This window comes from Lissotriton helveticus, chromosome 6 (genome assembly GCF_964261635.1).
Source record: "Lissotriton helveticus chromosome 6, aLisHel1.1, whole genome shotgun sequence".
Lineage (NCBI taxonomy): Eukaryota > Metazoa > Chordata > Amphibia > Caudata > Salamandridae > Lissotriton > Lissotriton helveticus.
This window is the reverse complement of record NC_136067.1, coordinates 1,275,235,973-1,275,255,384: the sequence shown is the minus strand read 5'-3', so window position 1 is coordinate 1,275,255,384 and position 19,412 is coordinate 1,275,235,973. Positions and strand designations below refer to the sequence as shown.

At 47.9% G+C, this 19,412-nt stretch overlaps 1 protein-coding gene across 3 annotated transcripts in view; it reads right to left on the bottom strand.

Annotated features, from left to right (window-relative positions):
• The window catches only part of LOC144763429 (serine/arginine-rich splicing factor 7-like), a 277,744-nt gene that overhangs the window by 30,600 nt on the left and 227,732 nt on the right, over positions 1 to 19,412 (bottom strand). The window lies entirely within an intron of this gene.

Below are 19,412 nucleotides of genomic sequence, written 5' to 3'. Positions count from 1 at the left end.
CCCCGTCGTACCAGCCTTGGAAGAGTTTATGAAGGGCGATGCAGGCTGCCCCGCCGTCCCATAACAGAAGGCGGATGTCACTCTCCACCGCGTTAAAATAAAAGTCAGGGATCAGAAACGGACAGTTTTGCATAGCGTACAAGAAACGCGGGAGCGCCAGCATTTTAAATAGGGCCGCCCTGCCAGGGAGGGAGAGTGGGAGGGACCACCAATGGGCCACGTCACTGTGTAATCTCTGCAAGGGACCCAGCAGGTTACGATCATGGAACACCTTGGGGTCTAATGTAACATAGATACCGAGGTATTTGAATCCGTCTGGGGCCACTGCAATGGAGAACCCCCGGGGCAGAGTGGGCGGGGGGCCATGCAGCATATATAAGGTTGACTTAGACCAATTGATCGAGTAGCCCGAATATTTCCCGAAATTAGTAAGGACATGGAACAAACTATTAATAGAGGATCTGGGGGAGGACACATATACCAGGATGTCATCGGCATTGAGGGAAATTTTGTCTGTTATCTCTTCATTCCATTGGAGGCCTCTAATAGAGACGTCCGTGCGGACCCAGTGGGCCAGGGGTTCCAGGGTGAGGGCAAATAACAGTGGTAACAAGGGGCAGCCTTGTCGGGTTCCCCGGTGGAGTCGAAACCGTCGAGACGTATGGTTGTTGGCCCGGACTTGGCCCAATAAGTCTGTGTGCAGGAGTCGCACCCAGCGGATGAAATTTGGTCCGAACCCAAATCTGAGCAGGACCTCAAAGAGATAGGGCCACCCGATCGAGTCAAACGCCATTGTGGCGTCAAGGGACAGAATGGCGGCATCCTGTTGGATGATATATTGCCGACTCAAGACATTATTTACTCTCCGTAAATTTAGGGCCATATTACGGCCCGGAAGGAAACCCGATTGGTCGTCATGTATTAGGGAGGGGAGCACGAGGAGGAGACAGTTAGCCAGAAGTTTAGCCAGGACCTTTGCCTCCGCACTAATTAGAGAAATCGGTCTATAAGACCCGCCTGTGGGCGGTTTATTCGGCTTGAGGATGACCGCAATGGACGCTAATCGTTGATCGAGCGGTAAGGTACCAGCCTCGCAGCTGTCTTCAAACATGTTTTTTAGATGGGGGATAATTCCCGGTGACATGCCTTTCAGAAATTCAAAGACCGGCATTAGTTGACCCATAATTAACAAATAGCCGGTCAGACTTCCTAAGTGGAAGAGTTTTAGCTAGGTAAAATTTCAGAACCCTCCGGAGATCTAGAGAGTGTAGAGACCTCTCCGGGGGAGTGGTTGGTTGAGGCAAAAAGGTAGGCAGAGTGATAGTCTGATTAATATGGAAGTCTGATACCACCTTGGGCAGGAAGCCCGGATGTGCCCTTAACGTCACCCTATTGGCATGGAACACTGTGTAAGGTTCCTTGCAACACAGGGCCTGGATTTTGCTCACCCTACGGGCAGAGGTGATGGGCACCAAAAAGGCAGCTTTACAGGTCAAGTGCTGCAAAGAAGCCTTATGGATGGGCTCAAAGGGAGCACCCATCAATTTGGTGAGAACAATGTCAAGCTCCCAGGGAGGAGAGGGGGACCTCACTGGTGGAAACACTTTAAGCCCCTCTAAGAAATCTTTGACCACAGGCATGAGGAAGAATGAGGTCTGAGAAGGCGACTTCCTATAGGCTGTGATTGCCGCTAAGTGAACCCTGATGGTGGGATACTTCAAGCCTGACCTTGTCAAATGTAACAAGTAGGGGAGAATCACCTGCTCCCGACTGTGGATAGGATCAAGAGAGTTGTCTATGCACCAAATGTAAAATCTCTTCCACTTGAAAGCATAAGACTTTCTAGTGGAGGGTCTCTTTGCTTCCTTAAGAATGTTCATGCAATCTGCTGAAAGGTCTAGGTGGCCATATTGGATGACCTCAGGAGCCAGGCCGTCAATCGAAGGGAAGGAAGGTTGGGGTGAAACACCTTCCCCTCGTCCTTGGTCAGCAAGTCTGGGTGGCAGGGCAGTCTCCGGGTAGGGACCTCCGACAGCTGGAGGAGATCCGGGTACCACCACTGGCGTGGCCACTCCGGCGCTATCAGGATCATCCTGGTGTTGGTCCTGTAGAACTTCTGTATCACCGCCGGGATCAGAGGCAGGGGAGGAAAAGCGTACAGCAATGTCTGAGACCAGTTGATCTAAAGTGCATTCCCCCGTGATCCTTGCTGGGGGAATCTGGAGGCGAAGACGGGGCATTTTGCGTTTGCCGCGTCTGCGAACAGATCTATGCCTGGTACGCCCCATTGTTGAAACACCTCCTGTGCGACCTCTTCATTGAGCACCCAGTCGTGCGCTTCTACGAAGTCTCTGCTTAGGCCGTCCGCCTGAACATTCAGGATTCCTGGTAGGTGAACAGCCACAATGGAAAGACCTCTCGCCGGGAGCCAGCGCCAAATGGATTGAGCTTCCAGAGACAGAACTCGTGACCCTGTGCCTCCCTGCTTGTTCAGATAGAACATAGTTGTTGTGTTGTCCGTCTGAACTTGAATGTAGTTGGTGTGCAGAGACGGGTAGAGGGATTTGAGCACCAGACAAACAGCCCGAAGCTCCAAGAAGTTGATGTGGTAGCTTCTTTCTATTTTGGACCAGAGACCTTGTACCTGAAGCTGGTCCATATGAGCACCCCAGCCGTGCATTGAGGAATCTGTGACCACTGTCTGCGATGGAGGCGACTGATGAAATGGGACTCCCAGCCGAAGATGAGAACGTTTTATCCACCATCTGATGGAGTCTCTGGCAACTTGGTGGAGAGAAACACGATCTTCCCAGTGGCCTGATCTCTGAGACCATTGGTCCTCGAGTGCCTGCTCCAGAGGCCTCATGTGAAGGCGTGCATTGGGCACAATGTAGATGCACAAGGTCATCGATCCCAGTAGTGACGACACTTGCCTGGCTGTGGGGCTTTGGGTGTCTAGCAGGGTGCGGCACTTCAGAAGCATGGATGACAACCTCTCCTCCGAAGGACACATGCTTGCCTCTGCGGAGTTCAGGGTGACGCCCAGATAGTGTATTCGTTGGGTGGGATTGATTACTGACTTTTTGTAGTTGACCTGCAACCCCAAGGAATGCATCAGGAGGTTGAGACAGAAAGAGAGATGGCTCTGAAGCAGAACAGGTGTTGGGCTTTTCAGGAGCCAGTAGTCTAGGTAGGGATAGATGAAGATCTTCCGCCTGCGGATGAAGGCAGCCACCACCGCCATGCACTTGGAGAATGTCCGTGGGGCAGATTTGAGGCCGAACGGTAGCACTCGATACTGGTAGTGGTGATGGTCTATCTGAAACCTGAGAAATTTCCGATGCTTTACTGAGAGAGGTATATGAAAGTAAGCGACCTGCAGGTCGATGGCACACATCCAGTCTCCCTGGTGAAGGTGTGGAAAGATCTGGTGCAGGGCTAGCATACAAAATGTTTCTTTTCTGATAAACCTGTTCAGCAGGCATAGGTCGAGGATAGGTCTGTACTCTTTGGCTACTCCTCGTTTTTGGACTAGAAAGTAGCGGGAGTATACTCCCTGATTTCTTCGCATGGGAGGGACCTCTTCTATGGCCTTTTTCATGAGAAGGATAGAAACTTCGTCCTTCAACAGCTGACTTTGAATTCAAGGATGGCGCTGGAGTTGAGGGGACACTTGCGGAGGAGGAGACTTGAACCTCAGCAAGTAACCATGCTGCACAATACTCAGCACCCATTTGTCCTTTGTTATGGTTTTCCACTCTTCCAGGTGACACGCTACACTCCCTCCCACCGGAGTGGCGAACGGTTGAGGAGGAAGCAACGACTCAAGGTTTGGGTGGCTGCTTGGAGGTGGAATGTTGTTTATTGTTATTGCCTCGGCCTCTGCCTCTACCAGGGCGTCTCTGCTGGAACTGAGATCTTTGCTGCGTCTGGGAGGACCACTGAGGGGTTTGAACCCTCTGTTGGTAAGACCGCTTGTCGCCCTGATGGAAGCGCTTCTTAAACTCCTTGCGTTTCTCCAGACCCACAGCCTTAACAGTGTCCATCTCAGCATTCATCTTGGTCATCTCGTCGTCAGCCTGAGCCCCAAACAGAGATGAGCCCTTAAAAGGGAGGTTTAGTATCTTATTTTAGCATCAGGCTTTAGGCCTGTGAGGCGCAGCCAAGCCGAGCATGATGAGCAGACTCCATGGGAGTAGCCATGAGCGGTGAGATGGATAAGTTACTTACCTGTAATCCTAGTTCTCTTCCAGAGGTATACTCATCATAGTCATAAGCACTGAATAGTCCCGCCCACGTGCGGGATCCCGGAGCAATAGCCAATAATATGCATATATCTACATATATGTATATATATATATATATATATTGCAAACGAGCTCAGAACTGGGGGGCGCTTCCACAAAATCCCAAACGCCGCCACAGCAAGGAACACGAGACCCAGTAGTTCAGGTGAGTAGAATCTTTAATCGGCACCTTCGTCAAACATAATGTTTCGGCCTCCGAAAGGCCTTGGTCACATGACACAGAGAGCGCGATCAGAATTTAAAGTGCTAGTGCTCTAAATCCCCAGCTTTTCATTGGACACTGCGTGATCTTCAAAACACTATCGAAGACAGACTTAAAACACCATTGTAAATCACAGGATAATCCCCAACGGTTAATTAATCAAAGTGACTTGTGCCTTAACATTGTGAGACAAACATTTCATATCACAATATTGGTGTTTTGGAAACTGATACTTGGAGTCATAGGCATTGTTTATAACTGGATAATCCACATTGCTAATAAAGACCTCAAGTTCAGAATAAATCAGTTGACAAATTAATTACTGTATAAAATACCAACAGATGACTAAACAAATTTATACTAAATCAACTGTTCAATATACAGGCAAAAGTATCCTAAAAGGATCACATACACAGTGTCCAACTACTCGTGTGCGGATAAATAACAAAACAGTGAAATTGTGAACATATATCTCAAACTTGTAAATATATGTGTGTATTAAAATTGTTTTTTTTTTTGTTTTTTTTTTGGGTTATAAACTTTTATTCGGTGTCAGCACATACACACAGCTCTACGCCTACAACCCTGAGGCCGGCAGCAATGTGAAAGAACAACAATACCATCACAGTAGGACCAATAGATAAATCAGACCAGCCGCCTCCCAGGGGTCAGTAGCCTCAGTGCCGCCGTCTTGCAGCTTAACTAACGTGACAAAGGTATCTGGAACTCCCTGTCCCGGTCTCTCCCACCTCTGTTGGTGCACACTCAATGTCAGTATGTAATTAGATGTAGTGGTGTGGTATGCCTGTCCGATCCTCTAACCCAATACTAAACCGCCTCGTATAACTTCCCCCCCCAACTTCACCCCCACCCCTAGCTGCCCCTGTGTGTACCTCTGCCTCTCTCCCATAACCATAGCACCTCCATGCCCTGTCCACCCTGTCTCCAACCCCCTCTCCATCTGTCCCACTCCGCCGTGACCCCCTCACTCTAGAGCGACCCTCACTATATGTGACCTGCTGTCAATTGTTCTCGGGGGATACGCCTCCACCAAACCCTCCAGGTCCCTGTATATTCGCCCATCAGAGCACTCGGACCCCCACGACTCACTCGTTCTGATTACATTGGATCGGAAACCCCAGTGCACCCCTCCTCGTTCTGTCTCACCTCATTCTCCTCCTGTACTGAATCCGCATCCTCCTTACTGGCAGCGTACGTAAGATACAGGTCCCAGAAATTTTTGGGTCTACTGACTGGTGGAAGAAGCTCGCTATAGAGCTGTGACTGGGTACACCCATATAGCATGTCTCTGGACCAGCCACCTGTGGTCGGGAGAGGTCCCCGCATCCAGCATCGCGCCACCGCACGCCGGGCTATGATTAGTCCCAAGTCTGCCATGCGGCGTATGTGTGTATTAAAATTGTTTTCTGTATTACATAGGCTGATCCCAACCTATGCAAGGATGTCATTCGTTAGCTTTCTTTCCGGAACCGAATGTTAACACAGGCCAATAGAAGTTTACAATACTAACTGCTGAGCAAATAAGTGTCTTAAATACACCAATCATATGAGGAGATAACATGGTAACCAATAAACAAGTACACAACGATATTTGCGAAGATAACAATAATACGACAAATAACGCTATTTCTGTATATCATTTGGTTATTTACAGACACGTGTACAAGTCTTCAGTCGAGTTTAATCCCCAAGGGGATTTGCTGTTCAACTCGATGATGTATTTAGTCTCTAAAGCTCTGAGGATACCCTCTCTGTCACCCCCTCTTCTCAATGGGCCTACTGTGTCAATTGCGAAGTACCTAAGGAGTGCACTGTTGTTGTTGTGACTCTCCTTAAAGTGCCTAGCAACCGGGTACGTGGCATCATTGGTGTTGATGGCTCTGATGTGCTGGAGCACCCTTTTGTGGACCTGCAATTTAGTGCTCCCCACATATTGCAGGCCACATGGGCACTCCAGCACATACACCACGTACTCACTTTTGCAGGTTAGCTGCTTTAGGATTTTACGGGGCGTTTCTGAGAACGGAATGGTGTATTCTGTTTTACTCACACCATGCAGGCAAGCTTTGCAACTGGAACATTTCCTAAAGCCCTTGCTTCCTGCCAGCCAATTACTGGGTGGAATCACCTCAGGGCTAGATTTTACTAATGCGTCTTGTAAGGAGCGTGCTTTCCTGTACGTGATAGCCGGTTTCCTAGGCATGTGTTCTCCTATCACCTGATCAAATCTTATGAGATCCCAGTGTCTGTTGACAATTTTTCTTAAGGCCCCTTGTTGCCTATTGTAGGTCCATATTAATCTGGTGGGTTGTTTATCACCACAAGTGGTGGGTTTCAGAGTTTTCTTGTGAATGAGGGCAGCATCTCTGGATATAGCATTTGCTTTGGTCATAGCAGCGTTAATAATGCTATCACTATATCCCCTAGCCAGGAACCTGTGCTTGCTAGCCTCTTGGACCTGTTTGCATTGTATTTCTGTACTACAGACCCGCCTGATTCTGAGCATTTCCCCATAGGGGATGCTCCTAATCAGGTGGGGAGGATGGTGACTCTTAGCATGTAGTACAGTATTGCCTGCAGTAGGCTTCCTGTACATAGTTGTTTCTAACTGACCATCATTCACTTCAATTGTGACATCCAAAAAGTTGGCTTTGTTGTGACTTATATCTGAGGTGAAGGCTAAATTGTAATTATTACAATTCAGTTTTTCGATGAACTGACTAACTTCTGTCTCTGTTCCCTGCCATATTAAAAAAACATCATCGATGTATCTGTACCATCGTATGACGCTTTTCATACAGACATCATGGTGTTGACCAAAGAGGACCTGTCTCTCCCAGTAGCCCATATGCAAACAGGCATAGCTGGGAGAGAAACAGGCCCCCATGGCAACACCTCTCACTTGTTGGTAATGTTGTTTGTGGAACATAAAGTAATTGTTATGAAGACAGAAACTAATCATAGAAATCAACATCTTGTTGTGTTCTAATAGTTCAATCGGTCTTTGCCCCAGATAAAATTGAACCGCCTGTAAACCATCCACATGCACTATGCTGGTATATAGTGATGTAACATCTAATGTTACCAGCAAGTATTCAGAACTCCATTCCACCTCCTTGATTTTTCTTAAGAAGTCGCTTGAGTCCTGAATATAGGATGGAAGCCCGCAAACATATTCCTGGAGGAAGGAATCTACATACATTGTAGTATTTTCAAGTAAGCCCCCACAAGCTGATATAATGGGTCTCCCTGGAGGCTTGGTAGTGTCTTTGTGGACTTTAGGGATCAGGTATAAGACTGGGGTGACCGGATGGTCATTTTTCAAAAATTTCAATTCATCCATGCTGATGAGACCAGATGAACGCCATCCCATCAGCATGGAATAAAAGTCACCCTGAGCTTTTCTGACCACTCCCACATTGCAATGTTTGTAGCAATTGTCATCATTTAGTTGTAAAAGTGCCTCCTCCAGGTATAAACTCCTTGGCCACAACACCACATTCCCACCTTTGTCTGCTTGGCGGACAATTATGTTGCCATCTTTCTGGATTTTCCTCACGAGATCAGAGTAAATCAGATTCTGTCTGTCTTTATACTTGTTGATTTTAAGTGTTTCAACATGTAAGTCTTTAATCTCCTTGATAGCAGCTTCGTGGAAAATATCAATATTGTCGTACGCCATTAGAGGTGTGAAAGTGGACCGGGGTTTGAATTTGGATTGGCAAGAACTATTGGTAATGGGAATGTCTTGCGTGTTCTGTGAGATTGTTTGTTCTAACCTCAATGCCTCCAAATCTTGTAACAGAGGTGCATCATTAGCAGATACTCCCATTCCAACTGTTGTGTTTTGTTGTCTCTCATAACCCTTACGTGACTTGCTGCCAAAAAAATGTTTCCTTAGTTTCAACTTGCGTACAAATTTATATAAATCTATACGTGTCCTTGCATAGTTGAAATCACTCGGTGGGCAAAATGTAAGGCCCATCGATAAAATGCGCAAATCAGATTCTGATAATTTTGTAGGTGTAAGATTTAATACAGAGAGACCATCATCCACAGCTGTTAAACTACCCATTACTTGTTGGTGTTCCATCCTTTCTTCTGTTTTTTCCATTTTGGCTTGGCGCCTTGCTTTGGCTTGTCTGCGCTCTCTGCGTCTGAAGTTGGTATTTTTGCTTTTGATTGAGGCTTGACCCTGGGACGTAAGGTGTCGCGTCTGTCCTGCCGAACACAGTCCAGCTCTTGTGCCAGGGTAAGCCGGGTAAACCCCAACTGAGATCTAACTCCACCAGCCTCAGATTCTGATCCACTGTCCATATTTGAACTCAATTCAGCATTCGACGAACTTTGAGATAGTCTGGAGGAAATGGTGAGCAGGTTGGCGGAGGGCAATTGAGACAAAATAGGTTTGGCAGCTTTAATTGCATCATACTTTCGCGCAAACGTAAAAATGCGCCCCTGTAAGTAATCATTTTTGTCTCTCTGAAACTTGTATTGTTTCCTCTTGATGATAATGTCCTCTTCCTTTTGAACACGCAACATCATTTCCTCTCTCAATTTTGTGCATTCCGTTATTAAATCCGTACCCAATTTGTCTATCTCCTCATTAAGTTCCTCAATTAATGCTTGGATTTTTTTGCGGTCAGATTCTGCATATCGGATCAGAATATCCACAAGTTTGCGGGAAGAATCCAGATTACATTCGGCCCACTCCCTTAACATCTCCGGGTCTGGTTGTTCATAGCTGGGAGCCAACATTATTCTCAACCCCCGCGGAATTCGGTTCACTTCCAAGTAACGGCGCAATGAGCGATGTTCCCACCATTTGGACTGCTCACGCTTCGTGAGCTTCTCCAACAATTTAAATTTGTCACGAACAGTTGAACCTGCGCTTACAGTCGGCTCTACGGAGGTACTTGCAACTGATTCCCCGGCCGGGGAATCATCGAACACATCGAGGGGAGTAACCTCCCTCCCTCTCCTTGCGCCAGTTGACATGGTGCCTTCAACACAATACAAGCGCGTGTTCGCGTACTCACTTGTCAGGCGATTGCAGATGCCTAATGGTAGAATCGCTGAGCATGAACTGATACTCCTCAACCGGACTTTCCACAGACGCCGAACTGCAACGATCAACGGCCTCGGTCTAGGACAACAGTCCCACCGCTACCAGCCCGATTTCAGTAACCAGCGTTCCTTCAGGGGTCCAGGGGCACGAGCAGTTTCTCCCCAATGGGAGCAATAACAACCTCCGGGTCACCAAAGGTTACAGCTTCCTGCCGCTCAGCCACTTTCAGAAGGAGGGGTCTCGTCACGCCGGAGAAGCATCCAACCGGCTAATCAATATTGCAAACGAGCTCAGAACTGGGGGGCACTTCCACAAAATCCCAAACGCCGCCACAGCAAGGAACACGAGACCCAGTAGTTCAGGTGAGTAGATTCTTTAATCGGCACCTTCGTCAAACATAACGTTTAGGCCTCCGAAAGGCCTTGGTCACATGACATATAGAGAGCGCGATCAGAATTTAAAGTGCTAGTGCTCTAAATCCCCAGCTTTTCATTGGACACTGCGTGATCTTCAAAACACTATCGAAGACAGACTTAAAACACCATTGTAAATCACAGGATATATATATAATATGCATATACATATACATATGCAGCCTGAAAAACACCATATTAGGCACAACAACTGCCACTATTGCATGTAAAACTTTTACATTTGACTAAATAAAGACATATAAGTCACCATATATGATATATGTAAAGAAGCAAACTGCCCTAAGTTTCTTTGAAACATACAACCTTTATTTTCAAAGGTAAAAACAGGCAGGATCATAGAGGCAGGTTTAGCCTAGATAGGCTGCATAGTAACAACTGAAAAATTGGCGCCGTGCCTTTAAGACCTCCAGGAACCCCCAGGCTCCCATCATGCACCACAGGTGACAGTTAGGTCAGTTCTTTTGGACGGCATATAACAGTGTAATCACAGCATGGGTAACATTTACATCTACAGACATGGTATTCGTCCAGGGAGGAGGGCGGGTTGTTTATGACTATGATGAGTATACCCCTGGAAGAGAACTAGGATTACAGGTAAGTAACTTATCCTTCTCTTCCAGGGGATACTCATCAATAGTCATAAGCACTGAATAGAGTAGCAAGCCCATCCTCATACCCTGCGGGTGAATACCAGTCTACCAAAACATTCTACCAACAGATATTACCCAGACAAATTTCTCAGGGATGCTTGACCAACTTGAGCATCCGCCTGAGTATCAGAATCAAGGCAGTAATGGCGTGCGAAGGTATGAACCGACCGCCATGTGGCTGCCTTACAAATTTCATGAATTGATACATTCTTAAGCATTGCTATTGTAGCAGCTTTGCCTCTTGTGGAATGAGCTCTCGGCTTGCTCGGGAGCCGTTTTTGTGCCAACTGATAGGATAACATAATGCACGACACTATCCATCTAGAAATGGACCTTTTAGAAGCAGGAAAACCTGTATTCAATGGACCATAGTTCACAAACAATTGGTCAGACTTTCGTACACTCTTAGTTTTATCCAGGTAGAACTTCAACACTCGTTTTAAATCCAAAGAGTGCAGAGCTTTCTCAGCTGGAGTGTCCGGATTGGCAAAAAAAGGTAGGAAGAGTGAGTGACTGATTTATGTGAAAATCCGAGACCACCTTAGGGAGAAACCTCGGGTGAGAACGTAACATCACTCTATTCGCATGAAAAACGTGATAAGGCTCTGTGGAGCATAAGGCCTGTATCTCGCTTACCCTGCGCGCAGAAGTGATCGCCACGAGAAAAGCAGTTTTCCACGTCAGGTGTGGGAGGGAAGCCTTATGAATGGGCTCAAATGGGGGACCCATTAATTTAGATAGGACTATATTCAGCTCCCAGGGAGGAGAAGGGGTCCTCACAGGGGGGGGGTAGACTTTCTTGAGACCCTCCAGGAAATCCTTCACAACTGGCATTTGAAAAAAAGAAACCTGAGTGGGAGACTTTCTGTATGCTGTTATTGCTGCCAGGTGAACCTTTATGGAAGAATACTGTAAACCTGTTTTGGCCTAAGAAAGTAAGTGTGGCAACAGTACCTGTTCTTGACCTCGAATAGGGTCATGACCTTCAGCAGTACACCACATGAAAAAGCGCTTCCACTTGAAAGCATAAGACTTTGTAGTAGAAGCTCTTCTGGCCTCTTTTAAAATCTGCATGCAGTCCTGTGAGAGGCCTAAATGTCCGTATTGGATGAACTCAGGAGCCATGTTGCCAACCTCAGGGATGGCAGGTTGGGGTGGAACACCTTGCCACTCGCCCTGGTCAGCAGATCGGGATGACATGGCAGCCTCCTGTGTGGTACTTTGGATAGATGAAGAAGGTCCGGATACCACCACTGGCGAGGGCAATCTGGAGCCACCAGGATCATGTCTTTCTTGGCCTCGTACAGCTTCCTGATCAACAAGGGAATGAGTGGAATCGGTGTAAAAGCGTAGAGTAATGTCTCTGACCAGTCTATCCACAGAGCATTCCCCTTGGACCCCGGTTGCGGGTACCTGGAGGCGAAGATGCGGCATTTTGCGTTTTCTGCGTCCGCAAAAAGATCTATGTCTGGTGTTCCCCAGTCGTGAAAGATGTCTTGTACCACTTCTTGCTTTAACACCCAGTCGTGTGCTTCTGCGAAGTGCCTGTTTAGATCGTCCGCCTGAACATTGAGGACGCCCGGCAAGTGGACTGCAGATATTCTCACATCTCGAGCCAGAAGCCATTTTCAGACTGTCTGTGCTTCCAGAGACAGAGGTCTGGATCTTGTTCCGCCCTGCTTGTTCAGATAGTACATCGTTGCTGTGTTGTCCGTCTGAACAAGCAGAGAGGTCGCTGTTATTGACGGGAAGAACGCTTTGAGAGCTAGATGTACAGCTCTGAGCTCCAACATGTTTATGTGGTATAGCTGCTCTTTCTCTGACCACATTCCTTGGATCTGCAATGATCCCATATGAGCTGAAGGGACGCATCCGTCACCAGAGTTTGTTGAGGCCTGTCCTCTTGAAAAGGGACTCCCACGAAGAGATGAACCCGTCGCATCCACCATCTGATGGAGAGTTGGACTGACAGAGGTATAGACAACCTGTCCTCCCAGCGATTGGAGTTCTGGGACCACTGATCCTCCAGAATCTGCTGCAGAGGTCTCATGTGAAGCCTGGCGTTTGGAACGAGGAATATGCACGAGGCCATGGACCCCGGTAGGGAGGAAATCTGTCTGGCCGTAGGCTGAGGAGTCTTCAGGAGAATTTGACACTTGAGCAGAATGGATGACAGTCTCTCCTCCGAAGGATATGCTTTTGCGTTGACTGAGTCCAGAGTTGGGCCTAGATAATGTATCCTCTGTGTTGGATTGAGGATGGACTTCTTAAAGTTTACATGTAGCCCGAGCCGATGCAACTGATGAATACATTGCCCGAGATGCTGTTGTAGAAGAGTGGGAGACGCACTCTTGAGAAGCCAGTCGTCTAGGTAAGGATAGATGAATATGAACAATAGTTACTTACCTGTAAACAGGTGGTTCTCCAGTATTGGTGTCTTTCATAGATTCACATGCCTGAATCATTCCCCGTCGTCGGAGTAGGAGTCTCACGGTATATAAAAAGCAATAAAATGCCATAAAATATATAGCAAATATCAGAAATACCAAACCAGGAAGTAAGTAGCCCCAGCTACAGCAGAAAAAACTTCCATACTCGTGACTATCCAAGTCATTATGTGTTAGTCCAAACTGCAGCCAATCAGGCGACAGCACCCACCAGAATGTTCTCCCCAGAGGCTCAGGCTCTCAGATTTTCTCGCACAGGAGTGAAGTCCCATGCTATTCGAGAGAGTCTCTGGGGGAAGGCGGGCGGGTTGCATGTGAATCTATGAAAGACACCAATACTGGAGAACCACCTGTTTACAGGTAAGTAACTATTGTTCTTCTCCAGTATTAGGGGTGTCTTTCATAGATTCACATGCCTGAATCAGAATAGTAAGCAGTACTCACATTATAACGCTCGTAGACGTCAGAATATCATGTATGCATATAAGTAGATATATCTATCTATATATATAGGAAACATGCATAACAGTAATCAACATGTTCTGAACAAACGTCTAAAGAGCATAAATGAGGAGGTGGAAACAGAGGCTCACCTTATTTGAAAAGATTGCGAAGCACTGCTCTTCCAACCGAAGCATCTGCATCATCTGCCGAGTCCAGACAGTAGTGTCTAGTAAAGGTGTGCCTGCTAGACCACGTGGCAGCTCTGCAGATCTGTCGAAGTGGCACACCAGCAAAAAAGGGCAGTGGAAGAGCTAACTGCCCTAGTTGAATGTGCTCTTGGCAATGCTTGTAAGGGTCTACCAGCCTGTTGATGACAAAGTCCAATCGTAGAGGAGACCCATCTAGCAATGGTCTGTTTTGAAACAGCACAACCCCGGCGTTGCCGGCCATAAGCCACGAACAGTTGGTCTGTCTTGCGGATGGCCGAAGTTCTGGAGAGATAGAATCGAAGGCATCTTCTAATGTCTAAAGAATGCAGTGCTTTCTCAGCCGTAGACTGTGGGTTAGGAAAGAATGTTTTAAGGACAACAGGCTCATTTAGATGAAAGTCCAGCGGCACTTTAGGCATGTACGTGGGATTAGTGCGCAATACCACTGAGTCCGTGGTGAATTGAAGGAAAGGTGCCTTAGATGTAAACGCCTGAATATCGCTGACCCTCCTAGCAGATGTCAAAGCCAGGAGCAACGATACTTTCCATGTCAGAAATTTCAGGTCCACCTTATGAATCGGTTCAAAGGGGTGTCGCATGAGCTGAGATAGGACGATGTTCAGATGCCATGCCGGAGGAGGTTTCCGGACCGGCGGAAACATGCGAAATAAGCCCTTGAAAAATTGTTGGATGATCCGTACAGAGAACAGGGAGTTTGATCCATCTTGGCGAAACCTAGAGATGGCTGCTAGGAAGACCTTAAGAGTAGAGTGCGCCAAACCCAATCTGGCTAGATGCAGAAAGAAAGGAAGGATTTGTTCTGGTGTTGCTTGAATGGGATGTAAGTCATTAGCTTGGCACCACGCACAGAACCGTTTCCACTTGAGTTTGTATGTTTTGATCGTGGATGGAGCCCTGGCTTTTGCCAGCACCTCCTGACAATCTTGTGGAATGTTTAGGTGTGCAAATTCCATGTGTTGAGGAGCCAAGCTGACAATTTCAGCGAGTTCGGGTCCGGATGGTATACCCTGCCTTGCTGGGTGGATAGAAGCTGCGGAATGCGTGGTAGTGGTATAGGGTTGCATTCCGAGAGAAGGAGTAGTTCGGTGAACCAGTATTGTCTGGGCCATCGAGGAGCAATCAGGATCAACCGGCATGGCTGCTTCTTCATTTTCCTGATGACTTTCGGGATCAGAGGTATCGGTGGAAAGGCGTACGCGAATATTTGATTCCAGTTCAGCGAAAGGGCATCCCCACACGAGTCCTTGTGGGGAACCCAGCTTGCAAAGAATGGGCATTTCCGGTTCTGGAAGGTTGCAAACAAGTCCAAGTCCGGATGCCCCCACATCTGAAAGATGCGATGTAGAGATGGGAGATGAAGTTCCCACTCGTGAGTGCAGCCCCCGGACCTGCTGAGAGAGTCCGCCAATACATTTGCAATCCCCGGAACGTGGACCGCTGACAGATGGATATTGTGAGTCAAGGCCCAACTCCATATTTCTTGTGCTTGTTGAGATAATCGGACTGATCTGGTCCCGCCCTGTTTGTTTAGATAATACATGCAGGTGGTGTTGTCTGTCCGTATCAAGACTGTGGCACCTTGCAGAGTCGCTTGAAAGGACTTCAGGGCTAAAAATATGGCATGTAACTCGAGCCGGTTGATGTGCCATTTCATTTGGACCTGGTTCCACTTCCCGCTGACCGTCATGCCTTGGAGGTGTGCACCCCAGCCTGTCATTGATGCATCGGTCGTCACTATGAACCTGGGAACTTCCGCTAGGAAGGAGCATCCCACTTGTAAGTTGGATCGGTGGGTCCACCATGCGATCGCTTGTCGCATGCGAGGTGTAATGTGGAGGATATCCTCGAAAGATCCTGTGACTTGGATCCATTGGCGACTGAGTTCCTCCTGTAAGGGTCTCATCCGAAGACGGCAGTTGGGAGTGAGCAGAATGCAGGAAGAAAGCATTCCGAGGAATGACTTGAATATGCGTACTGAAACGCACTTTTTTAGTGACAATGTCGTCGCGAGTCGTTGAATCTTGACCTGTCTTTCTTCTGAAATGAATACTTGGGCAAGGTTGGTGTCTAGTGTCGCTCCTAAGAAGTCCTTTCTTGTTGTAGGTGTGAGACGAGACTTCTCGAAGTTTATTGAGAAACCTAGGTCCTGCATCAGAGACAAAGTTCTTTGAACGTGATCTTGAGCCGTGTCGAAAGAACTGGCCTTGATAAGGCAGTCGTCCAGGTATGGATATATTTGAATCGATTGCAACCGAAGATGGGCCGCTACTGGGGCCAGCATCTTCGTAAACACTCTGGGGGCTGAACGCAGGCCAAATGGGAGGACCTTGAACTGGAAGTCCCTGCCAGCCACTCTGAACCTGAGAAACTTCTGATGCCGTGGGAAAATCGGTACGTGGAAGTATGCATCTTGAAGGTCGAGTGTTGCCAAAAACTCTCCCGCCGAAAGAAATTGGAGGATTTCCTGAAGTGTTAGCATCCTGAATGTGAGCTTCTTCAGGAACTTGTTCAAGGCTCGCAGGTCGAGGATGGGGCGCCACTCTCCTGACTTCTTGCGAACAAGGAAAAACCTTGAGTAGAAGCCTCGTCCTCTCTGATGGTGAGGCACTCTTTCGATTGCCCCCTTCCGGATCATGGTGTTGATCTGGATGAATAGCTCCTTGAGGTGCGCTGGATCGGGTCCTTTTGGGGGGCAATTTGGGGGAATTTTCACGAATTCTAAAATGTGTCCTCTGGCTACTACATCCAGGACCCATTTGTCTGTAGTAATTTTGGACCAATTTAAGTAGTGTTGGGATATTTGTCCTCCAATTTGGTTCGGGTTGGCACAAAGTGGTGGCAGGATGCGTGCCTCATTTCTTGTTGTCTCTTCCTCGATAATTAGATTTTCCTCGAGGTTGAGAGTAATGTCCTCTCTTTTGCCCATAGGTTTGTTGCCGGTAAGGCTGAAATTTTGGTTTCCCTGGGTGGAGGAATAAGAGCGTTGTTGGGCGTATCCTCCTCTATTATTGAAATTCCCCCTTCCTCTTGTACCACGAAAGGAAGATTTCCGGTATTGAAGGGTACCCAGTGAACGTGCTGTTTCAGTGTCTTTCTTTATGGCCTCCAGAGCCTCATCAACATGTTTGCCGAATAGTGACTCCCCATCAAAAGGCATGTCTATGATTCTGTTTTGAACCTCCTGCCTAAAGGAGGTTGCTCGTAACCATCCTTGCCGTCTAAGAACAGCTGCACCCGCAAGCTGTCGAAAGCCAGTGGCAGCAACGTCCACAGCAGCGTCAATCATCTCCGAGGAGACACACTCTCCTTCCTGAAGGATTTTCTTGGCCTCAGTGCGATCAGGCTCGGGAAGCTTGTCCATGTACGGTGAAATGTCCGACCACATCTGTCTATCGTATCTCCCTAAAATGGCGAGGGAGTTTGCGGCCCGGATGGTCGTGGCTGCAATGGTAGAAACCTTCTTGCCAATGGAATCAAGACGTCTCCCATCCTTGTCTGGAGGAACAGAGACATGAGACGTAGGATTGGAAGATCTCTTCTGCGCTGCCTGTGCCACCACAGAATCGGCTTTAGCTTGTCCGACAAGGCATGCTGGAGAAGAAGTAGGCGCCCTATACTTTTTATCTACTCTAGGGAGCACTGCTGGTAAGGAATTCGGCTTGGCCATGATCTTAAGACCCTCCTTCCAGATGAAATCTATAATTGGAATGGTCCAACTCTGCTTATGTGGGGTAGATTTAAAATCATACAAAAAGCAGTCTTCTTGTTTTGCTTCCATGGTTATCAGAAACCTCCTAGTTGCTCTATCCATGATCTTGTGAAATGAGGCAACGTCCACGGGTGGTGACTCAGAAGTAGTAGGCTCCGCCGGAGAGGGTGTGTTTGCATTGTAATCCTCATACTCCGACGATTCAGAGACTTCATTCAGCTCTCCTTCCTCCTGATCTTCCTGTTCCGAAAGCTCCTCGTCCCTTGGCTGAGGAGATGAAACTGGTGACGTAGGCAACGTTGAGCGACTGTCCTCCAACGCATTAGTAGCCTTTGGTCGTGTCCGCGGAGAGAGGGGAGGCCTTCCCTGCGGCAAAGGTGTAGACATCACTGAGTCACCAGACTCAGAAGGTGGGAAACGTCTATAATAGTCACTGAGCATGTACTGCAAATTGCGGAACAAATCTTCAGGCAATTGCATATCAGTTTCAGGTCTGTCAGCATGCGGAGCAGGCTGAACGTCCTCCATGTTATCCTCAACCTCTTCCTGAACTTTAATATGGAGTTCAGATGGACTTCTAGCTGTCCCAAAATTTTCGTCTTCATAGGATCCTTCCTCATCGGAATCCAAGAGCTTGTCAGGCACCACAAGGGTAGTAGAAAGAGATTCCGCAGTAGCTCTCTTTTTTAACAAAGTAGCTGTAGTCGCAGGAGATGGCAATGGAATTCCTGCTGTCTGCGCAGACCAAACCTGCAAAGTAGTGCAGCTTGAAAGAGGCGGCGTCAACGGGACGTCTGCATACTGCTGACATTGGTGTCTCGTCGACGGTATCGTCGTCGACGGGGCAGTCGACGGGGTCGTCGACGGGGTCGTCGACGGGTTCGTAGACGGTAGCTTCGTCGACGAGTGTTTTGTCGTCGACGAGGATCTCTTCGTCGACGAGGTCGTCGACGGTGGTTTCGTCGTCGAGGTCGTCGACGGTGGCTTCGTCGTCGAAGTCGTCGACGGTGGCTTCGTCGTCGAAGTCGTCGACGGTGGCTTCGCCGTCGTCGTCGACGGGGGCGTCGTCGAGGTCGTCGACGGAAACGTCGTCGACGAGGATTTTACCGTCGACGGGAGGGCCGTCGACGTCGATGTTCTCGTCGACGGTACCAATTTCATCGCCGACGGGGATCCGATCTTCGACATCATAGATGAAGATGACAAACTTGTCGACGGTACCTTGGCCGTCGTCGTCGGGGCACCTGTCGACGACAAGATAGGCCTAATTTGGACATGAACCAGTGTAGGCGAAGAAGCTGAAGACATGACAAGGGTAGGCTTAGGTGAGGAGAAAGTCATAGTGCAGGTGGTAGAAGTGGCCACATGAGAAGAAACACAGTCCTTCCTTGACGTTGAAATTGTCAATGATGGCAACTGAGGAGGCGCAGATTTAGAAGATTTCTTGGGCACTGTCTTAGTCCCAGACTTCTTAGAGGGCGTAGAATCCCCTTTGGAAAGTGGGATAACTTTACTTGAAGAACTAGGCCCAGGAGCATCCTGAGAAGATTTAGACTTCTTAACCACCTTCGCCCTCAGAGATGAAACATCAGTTTCAGCCTTCCTCTTAGTTGAAAGAAATGAAGAGCCGGAGCCACAACTTCCTACCTCAGAGACAGGGTCATCCTTGTTCTTGAGTCTATTGAGCCACAATAGAAGTCGCCCTTCTCTATCCTTGATGGTCTTGGAGGGGAAAGTCCGGCAGATCTTGCACTCCTTCACCTCATGATCAGGATAAAGACAATACAAACATTTCTTGTGGGGGTCCTCCTTGAAAAGTCTTGGCTTCCCACAAGAATCACAGGCCCTAAACAGGGATTTAGATGAAGACATCTGTGAAAGTTGAAGAAATCAATGATAT